Raw genomic sequence first — 10,383 nt, 5'->3', positions numbered from 1 at the left:
GCTCGTTGGTAGCAGTCGGTATACTGTGTGAATCAGGGGTGCTTCGGTAGGACCCCGGAAATATGATTCAACAATATGATTCAAAGCAGCGGAACAAACAAGGCCACATAACTGCAAGTCTTCACTGCAGCATTGTTTTCATTGGAAGTGGAAACAATCCAGAATGTTCCATGTTAAGGTATTTAGCTAAATTATGGTACGGTAACACATTGGAATATCATGCAGCCATTAAAATAATTATGGAGACTGTAAAAACAATGAAAGCTTTGTGATAACTGGAACTGTAGGTTAAGTGAAAAAAATCTAAAATGTAAAATGAAGAGCTATGATTGTGAACTATATTAATATGAATGTAGATGAAGAAGGCAGGTTACACACAAAAATGAGTAGTTGTAGTAGAATGTTAGGAATGTGTATAATTTAAACATGTAAAGTAGAAAGTAAAGGCAATTGCAAATACAAAAATGAAAGTGCTAAAAATTTAAAAACTGCAGCCCTGTTCCTTCTAGAGTTCCACTCCTTAGAAGCAAAGTTTTTGACTCCATCTGTCATTTCTTGTATTTATTTCCATGTAGTGACAGTGCTATTTTTATTGACTCATCAGTTTTTTGGTTAGGACAAATGAAACTTTAAGTCTTTTAGAAAATATTTTATTAAAGCCTTAAATGTGTCAGTTCCAAAAAAATAGCCCTGATAGCTCAGGAGGTGGCAAGAATACACAGAAAAACTGTACAAAAAAGATCTTCATGACCCAGATAATCATGATCACTGACCTAGAGCCAGACATCCTGGAATGTCGAGTCAAGTGGGCCTTAGAAAACATCAGTACGAACAAAGCTAGTGGAGGTGATGGAATTCCAATTGAGCTATTTCAAATCCTGAAAGATGACACTGTGAAAGTGCTGCACTCAATATGCCGCAAATTTGGAAAACTCAGCAGTGGCCACAGGACTGGAAAAGGTCAGTTTTCCTTCCGATCCCAAAGAAAGGCAATGCCAAAGAATGCTCAAACTACTGCACAATTTCACTCATCTCACATGCTAGTTGGAGAGGGCAATAGCACCCCACTCCAGTACTCTTGCTTGGAAAATCCCATTGGACTGAGGAGCCTGGTGTGCTGCAGTCCATGGGGTTGCTAAGAGTCAGACATGACTGAGAGACTTCACTTTCACTTTTCACTTTCATGCATTGGAGAGGGAAATGGCAACCCACTTCGGTGTTCTTGCCTGGAGAGTCCCAGGGACGGGGGAGCCTGGTGGGCTGCCATCTATGGGGTCGCACAGAGTTGGACACGACTGAAGTGACTTAGCAGCAGCAGCAGCAGCACATCCTAGTAAAGTAATGCTCAAAATTCTCCAAGCCAGGCTTCAGCAATATGTGAACCATGAACTTCCTGATGTTCAAGCTGGTTTTAGAAAAGGCAGAGGAACCAGAGATCAAATTGCCAACATCCGCTGAATCATGGAAAAAGCAAGAGAGTTCCAGAAAAACATCTATTTCTGCTTTCTTGACTGTGCCAAAGCCTTTGACTGTGTGGATCACAATAAACTGTGGACAATTCTGAAAGAGATGGGAATACCAGACCACCTGACTTGCCTCTTGATAAATCTGTATGCAGGTCAGGAAGCAACAGTTAGAACTGGACATGGAACAACAGACTGGTTCCAAATAGGAAAAGGAGTACGTCAAGGCTGTGTATTGTCACCCTGCTTATTTAACTTATATGCAGAGTACATCATGAGAAACGCTGGACTGGAAGAAACACAAGCTGGAATCAAGATTGCTGGGAGAAATATCGATAACCTCAGATACGCAGATGACACCACCCTTATGGCAGAAAGTGAAGAGGAACTAAAAAGCCTCTTGATGAAGGTGAAAGTGGAGAGGGAAAAGTTGGCTTAAAGCTCAACATTCAGAAAACGAAGATCATGGCATCTGGTCCCACCACTTCATGGGAAATAGATGGGGAAACAGTGGAAACAGTGTCAGACTTTATTTTTCTGGGCTCCAAAATCACTGCAGATGGTGACTGCAGCCATGAAATTAAAAAAACGCTTACTCCTTGGAAGGAAAGTTATGTCCAACCTAGATAGCATATTGAAAAGCAGGGACATTACTTTGCCAACAAAGGTCTGTCTAGTCAAGGCTATGGTTTTTCCTGTGGTCATGTATGGATGTGAGAGTTGGACTGTGAAGAAGGCTGAGTGCTGAAGAATTGATGCTTTTGAACTGTGGTGTTGGAGAAGACTTGAAAGTCCCTTGGACTGCAAGGAGATCCAACCAGTCCATTCTGAAGGAGATCAGCCCTGGGATTTCTTTGGAAGGAATTATGCTAAAGCTGAAATTCCAGTACTTTGGCCACCTCATGCGAAGAGTTGACTCATTGGAAAAGTCTCTGATGCTGGGAGGGATTGGGGGCAGAAGGAGAAGGGGACGACAGAGGATGAGATGGCTGGATGGCATCACTGACTTGATGGATGTGAGTCTGTGTGAACTCCGGGAGTTGGTGATGGACAGGGAGGCCTGGTGTGCTGCGATTTATGGGGTTGCAAAGAGTCGGACACGACTGAGTGACTGAACTGAACTGAACTGTAAGAATCCACCTGCAATGCAGGAGACCCTGGTTTGATTCTTGGGTCGGGAAGATCCACTGAAGAAGGGATAGGCTACCCACTCCATTATTCTTGGGCTTCCCTTCTGGTTCAGCTGGTTAAGAATCCACCTGCAATGCAGGAGACCTGGGTTTGATCCCTGGGTTGGTAAGATCCCCTGGAGAAGGACATGGCAACCCACTCCAGTATTCTTGCCTGGGAAATCCCATGGACAGAGGATCCTGGTGGGCTACAGTCCACGAGGGTGGCAAAGTGTCAGACATGACTTAGCAACTAAGAAACAACTCTTACATGATAGGCATCGTTTTGGACACTGAGGACAGAGAGGCTTACAGGATAACGTCCTTGCCTTTTTGGAGCTTCTTTCTTGAGATGGGGTGGCAGGAGAGGGGTGGGAGAGGGGAGTGGCAGCCCACACCTGAGTGTGATACCCCATATGTGTGTCAAATGAGCATCAGGGAACTGAGTGGGGAGGTTACTGTGTCCTGAACCGTCCTTTGGATTGTTAAATGTGCCAGCTTATTGGAGTTTTGCTTCTTTGTGCAAGGACACCATAGCCTGTACCAGTGACCTGAGAAATATGCGATAAAGGATGATCAAATGGGCCTTCTAGCTGGGACAATGGGGTCTGTTTGTATGACCCAGCGTTTCATATTCGGGGGTCACCTTTTCATTGTCTCTTCACTCTTCTTGGGTTCCATGCATGTGTGCTAAGTCGCTTCAGTCTTGTCAGACTCTTTGCGATCCCATGGAGTATAGCCTGCCAGGCTCCTCTGTCCATGGAATTCCCCAATACTGGGGTGGATTGCCATTTCCTTCTCCAGATGATCTTCCTATCCCAGGGGTTGAACCCACGTCTCCTGCTCCTCCTGCCCTGACAGGTGGATTCTTTACCACTGAGCCACCTGGGAAGCCCTCGTTCTTAGGTTAACCCCGTAGAAATACTGCTAGCCTTTCTAGGACATCTTTCTAGACAGTCTACCTGGAAGTTCATTGCAGGGACCAAGTTTCCTGAGGGGGAGACTCTCTTATAGTTACCTAATCAGATGAAAGATCACAAAGACAAGATGTGTGTGTGTGTATGTGTGTGTGTGTGTCTCATGGAAACAAGAAAAATTGAGCTGGAGGGAAAAATTATCCCTTATTTTCTGGTTTGGAGTTTAATGAGTGCACAGCTCATATTCACACAAGCCCCTATAGAGGGCAGTGATGAACAGGAAGCTTCGAGTCAAACCTGACTGGGAGCATTAATAAATGCTTAAATCCTTACTGGAGTTATTTCAAAAGTGGAAAAACAGGCTAAAGCCTGTTAGAGACATCATTGCCAATAAATGTCAGTTTTTATCTTTCCTCGTTTAATTACCTGCACTATATAATCAACAGACCTCTGGCTTGTCCTGTGGTAAATGACAGTGCCGTTTTTCCAGTTGTTTAGGCCAAAACCCTTGAACTCAAACTTGATTCTTCTCTTGCTAAATATGATCTGTCAGCAGATCCTCTTGGCTCTGCCTTCGAAATATGAAACTAAAATTCAATCACCTTTGGAGTCAGTGCTTTCCTGAAGGCCTTAGCCAGCACAATAAATAAGAAAAAGAAAGAAAAGGTCTACAGGTTACAATGTAAGAAAGGAGCTGTCATTATTTGAAGATAATATGAAACTCTAATAGAGTCAGCAGATATTAGAACTAATAGGGTTTGGTAAGGTTGGATACAAAAATCAGTTTCTAAATATTGAACTTTTCTATTTCTGAGCAAAAGCAGAAAATAAATGTTTTAAAGATAACATTTCAATGGCATAAACTATTATGTGTCAAGGAGTAACTCTAATAAAAGGTAGGTAAGTCTTAAAAGAAAATAAAGTGTTATGATACTAAATAAGACATAGTTAAAAGGTGAGACATACTAAACTCATAGATTGGAAGACTTTATATAGTTAAAATGACAATTCTTCTCAAACCAATGTGTGGAATAATAACTGTAGGTCCAATCAAGCCCCAGCTTTTTTTTGTAATTTAAGAAGCCGATTCTAAAATTTATATGAAAGTAGGAAGGGCTAGTGGAGAAGGCAATGGCACCCCACTCCAGTACTTTTGCCTGGAAAATCCCATGGACGGAGGAGCCTGGTGGGCTGCAGTCCATGGGGTTGCTAGAGTCGGACATGACTGAGCGACTTCCCTTTCACTTTTCACTTTCATGCATTGGAGAAGGAAATGGAAACCCACTCCAGTGTTCTTGTCTGGAGAATCCCAGGGACGGGGAAGCCTGGTGGGCTGCCGTCTATGGGGTCCCACAGAGTTGGACACGACTGAAGTGACTTAGCAGCAGCAGCAGCAGGAAGGGCTAAATGGCAACCCACTCCAGTGTTCTTGCCTGGAGAATCCCAGGGGCTGCGGAGCCTGGTGGGCTGCCATCTATGTGGTTGCACAGAGTCGGACACGACAAGCAACTTGGTAGCAACAGCAGCAGCAGGAAGGGCTAAAGATGGCCAAGGGACTCTTGAAGATAAAATGATTGGAGTAGTCACTTCATGAAATATCAAGACCAAGAAGTGTTTTGTTTAATAGGTGTAGTAATTATGTCAGTGTAGTTGGAAGCAGGAATAGGCAAAAAGGCAGTGGAGAGTAACGGAGAGTCCAAATACAGAACCTCCTCCCACTTTCCACACTCCCTTTATATTTTCCCATTGCCCTTGGCTACTGTATGCAATGCCATATGCATTCATTTCTTAATTTAGGGAGCACGTTTGTGCCTCCTGCTCTAGGTCAGTGCCTCTCCTGCCCTAAGATCCAGCTTTGCCTTATGCCTTACATTCCATTCCCTCATGTTGTGGGTTGAAGAGTGTCCTACAACAATTTATATGTTGAAGTCCTAGCCCCCAGTACCTCAGAATGGAATCTTACTTGGAAATCATAGTTATTCTTTCAATATATTTTTCAAGCAAAAGTGCTTTTTGTCACCAGGTGCCATAGTCCTCATCCGTTAAGAATAATCTGCTTCTCCCTGCCCTTCCATAGGATATGTCTAAGAGTTTTTTTTTCTTGATTAATAGACTTAATTTTATTTTGGAGCAATTTTAGGTTTATAGAGAGATGTGCAGAAAGTATAGACAACTCCCATAAATCTTTATTTTGATGTATAGGATCTGTAGTGATATCCCTTCTTTGATATTAGTAATTTGTGTTCTCTCTCTTAGTTAGCTTGGCTAGAGGCTTATCAGTGTTACTAATTTTTTCAAAGAACCAGCTTTTGATTTTGTCAATTTTTGCTGTTTTCCTATTTTCAATTTCATTTATTTCTGCTCTAAATCTTAATTCTTTTTTTTTCTTTCTAGTACCAAAAAGCACTTTTTTTTTAGTTTAGCATTCTTTTTTTTCCTTAAACACCAAAAACATTTTGTTTTGGGGTATAGCCAATTAACAATGTTGTGATAGTTTCGGGTGAATAGTGTAATTCTTATTATTTCTTTTCTTTTGCTTACTTTGTGCTTAATTTGCTCTTCTTTCTCTAGTTTTCTAAGGTAGGAATTTAGATACTGATTTTAGATCTTTCTTTTCTTCTAAGTATACATTCAATGATGTAAAATTTCTTCTAAGTACTCCTTTTGCTGCTTCCCACAAATTTTGATAAATTATGTTTTCATTTTCATTTAGTTCAAAATATTTAAAAATTTCTCTTGAGAGTTCTTCTTTGACCCATGTATTACTTATTATTTTGACCGTGTATTATTTAGAAGTGTTTTGTTTAATATCCACATATTTTGAAAATTTCTAGTTATCTTTCTGTTATTGATTTCTAGATTAATTCTGTTGTATCTGAGAGCAAATGTATGATTCCTGTTTTAAAAATTTTGTTAAGAGGTGTTTTATGGCCTAGAATGTGGTTTATTTAGCGAATGTTCTGTGTGAGCTTGAGAGAAATGGAAATGGAGAAATGGAGAGATGGATGAGAGATGGAGAGATAGATCATGTTTCTCATTTTCCTCTTTTTGAAGATCCAGTGTTGTTAAGATGCTAATGTCTCCTTTATTGTTCGAGTTATTCAACATAACCGCAGTTGAAATCCCGGGAAGAATTTTGTGGAAATTGACAAGATGAATCTAAAATGTGTGTGGAAACAAAAAAACCTTAAACAGCCCAAGATAAGATTGAAGAAGACCAAAGGTAGAGGATTTCAGTGATCTTATTTCAAGACTTAATATAAAGCTATAGTAATTAAAAGTGTAATGCTGGTGTAAGGATACACAGACTTATGAAATAAAAATGATTCCATAAATAGACCAATTTATATTGGTTACTTGTTTTATGATGAAGGTGCCTTGCAATACAGTGAAGAAAAAGAAGGGCTTTTCAGTAAGTGATCCTGAGATTATTGGGTATCCACATAGGAAAAAATATATTCTTGACCCTTACCTAATACCATACACAAAATTTAATCCAAATAATTCATAGACTTATTCTTCAAGAATGGATGTGAGAGTTGGACTGTGAAGAAGGCTGAACACTGAAGAACTGATGCTTTTGAACTGTGGTGTTGGAGAAGACTCTTGAGAGTCCCTTGGACTGCAAGGAGATCCAACCAGTCCATTCTGAAGGAGATCAGCCCTGGGATTTCTTTGGAAGGAATGATGCTAAAGCTGAAACTCCAGTACTTTGGCTACCTCATGCGAAGAGTTGACTCATTGGAAAAGACTCTGATGCTGGGAGGGATTGGGGGCAGGAGGAAAAGGGGACAACAGAGGATGAGATGGCTGGATGGCATCACTGACTCAATGGACGTGAGCCTGGGTGAACTCCGGGAGTTGGTGATGGACAGGGAGGCCTGGCGTGCTGCAATTCATGGGGTCGCAAAGAGTCGGACACGACTGAGCGACTCATCTGATCTGATTCTTCAAGAATAAGGGAAAATAAAGACTTTCTGGGACAAGTGAAAATGGACAAAATTTGTCACCAGTAGACCTTCCTGGCAATAAATGTTAAAGCAGTTCTTTAAAAAGAAGGAAAGCAGTGTAAGTCAGAAACTTGAATCTACATAAAGAAAGGAAGATCATCAAAAGAGGATTAAGTGAAGATAAAAAACTTCTGACCTGGTAAAATTTAGTTATTCTAAGAGTTTGTAGCTACCTTACAATTTTCTATGTTTGTATTATCTGCGAATAAGGAAATTTTTACTTTTTCCCTTCTCATCCAGATGGCTCTAACTTGTTTTTACTGCCTTACGCACTGGGTGGAGCCTCCGGTACAATGTTGAAATGGAAGTGCTGAGAGAAAACATCTTTGTCTTGTTGCCAGACATTCTTGTCTCATTCCTGATTTTCAGGGCAAAGGAGTCAGTCTTTCATCATCAAATATAATATTATTAGTAGATTTTTACATAAATACCTTTTGTTAGTTTGAAAAACTTCCCTTTTTTTCAAGTTTTATTAGAATTTTTAAAAGTCAGGAAAAGTACTGAGTGTTATATACTTTTAAGCCCTTATTGAGATAATCAATAACCTTTCCATTTACACCTGACCTTTGCATAACATAGGGATTTAAGGACGCCAGCCCTAACCCTAATTTTCTGTGAGGTTGAAAATCCATGAATAGATAATTTATAGTCAGCCCATCTGTGTACAGGGTTCCTCTATATCTACTGTTCCTGCATATTGGAGGATTCAACCAGTTGCAGATTGTGCTGTACTGTAGTATTTCTACTGAAAAAAATCTGAGTATAAGTGGACCCCAGCAGTTCAAACCTGTGTTTGAGGGTCAACCTGTATTCTCTTAATGTAATTAATTTCACTGATTTATGAAAAATATACCAACCTTACATACTTGGGATAAGTCTCACCTGGCTACAGTTTGGCATATATAAATAAATAATAAATAATGGGTTTGATTTGTTAATATTTTGATAAGGGTTTTTTTTTTTATGTCTTTTCTCTTGAGGGATACAGGTCTACAAGTCTTTTCTTGTAATGTCTTTGCCAAGTTTTGGTATCAGTGTCCTGTTAGTTCATAAAACAAGTTGGGAATTGTTCCTTCTTCCTCTAAACAATTGTGTAAGAATGGTTTACTTTTTCATCAAATATTAATAGAGTTTACCAGTGATAGCATCTGGGCCTAGAGTTTCTTCGGGACTGAAAGTTATGTTTACTTTTGTGTCAGTTTAGGAAAATAATTCATCCATTTCTTCAAAGTTTTATAGTTATTCAGAATAATTATATTTAATAATTTTAATTATTTACAATAATCTTGTATCCTTTTAAAAAATCAGCAGGGATCTATAGTGATTTCTTCTCTTTTCTGATATAGATAATATATATTTTCTTTCTTTACCAGTCTTGCTAGTGTTTTATTAATTTTATTAATATTTTCAAAGAATTACCATTGGATATGTTATTGTCCCTATTTTATATTTGTCTTCTATTTTATTGATTTTTGTTGTTGTTATTGTTCTTATATTTCTTCCCTTGTTTGTAATTTCTTGGCCATAACTGTTAATTTTATTTTGACTTCTTGAGATGAAAACTTAGATCTTATTTAAAATCTTTTTTCCCCTAATGAGCATTTAAACTGTCAATTTCCCTCTTAAACACTGCTTTAGCTGTCTCCCACAAATTTTTATACATTGTTGTTCATTATTGTTTGGCTAAAAAATATTTTCCAATTTCCATTATGACTTCCTCTCTCAGTTCTTTAGTTATCTTTCTGTTACTGATGTCTGGCTTAATTCTTCTGTGGTCAGTGAACATTTTTATGTGGATTTCAAACTTTCAAATGTGTTGAGACTTGCTATATGTTCGCATACATAGTATTTTGTAAATACTTAAGTATACTTGAGAAGAGTGTGTTCTAGAGTAGTTGAACATAGTATTTCACAAATATCATTTCAATCAAATTGGTTGATAGTTTTTATTATATGGCAGACTTTTTAAAAAATGCATTCTGGTTTAATCAGCACCATGACTCTTATGAGGTAGTGTTAGCATCCATCTTATGGATGAGATGCCTGGCTTGTCCCTGGCAGAGGAGGTGACCTGGGTGGGTCTATAAAAGGCCCATAGATATTAAAGTTGGCCCTACCCTTTACTCTCATACAGATAGCATGACAGGAGAGAAATGGCTGCCTGTTTCCTAGGAAGGACTTATCACTGTGCCCTACCCTTTACTCTCATACAGATAGCAGGACAGGAGAGAAATGGCTGCCTGTTTCCTAGGAAGGACTTATCACTGTCTGGAATTTAACTCCCTTGACTTTGTTTCTGCAGCCTTTTAATGTCTTAAAATATGATATTTGTTTTTGTTTCTATTTTTTTCTATTTGTTGTGCCAGGAGCCTGCTCCTACTATTTACAACCTAACCTAACACTAAATAGTGTATAAAGTTTCCCTGTAGCCTTTTATGGTGAAAATATATAAAGGTGAATTAGGAAAAAAATATCTACCCGCTGGCAGAAATAGATGAAAAAAGGCTTGTATGTAGTAAATTGGGCTTTGGATGGGAGGAAAAATATCAATGTGTCTGCCTTCTAGGTGTTTACTTGAGGTTCAGTTTCCTGGTTACCAGCTCTGTCTTATCTTTAGCTGTCTTTCTCAGCTGAGAAAATAATATAAAAATTGGTCTAAGCTTTTGATACTTCTGCCTGGTACATTCAAATGCCAAAACACTTGGAAGAAATTCTCCAAGAAGAAGAACTCGCACTAAAGATGAGTTCCTAAAAAGAGATAGAACTCATATGGAGACAATCTACTATGAGTGACAAAAGTCAGGAATATAGAACAGTAAGAAAT

Source organism: Bos indicus x Bos taurus, chromosome 6, assembly GCF_003369695.1.
Source record: "Bos indicus x Bos taurus breed Angus x Brahman F1 hybrid chromosome 6, Bos_hybrid_MaternalHap_v2.0, whole genome shotgun sequence".
NCBI lineage: Eukaryota > Metazoa > Chordata > Mammalia > Artiodactyla > Bovidae > Bos > Bos indicus x Bos taurus.
Note: the sequence above shows the minus strand (reverse complement) of the source record.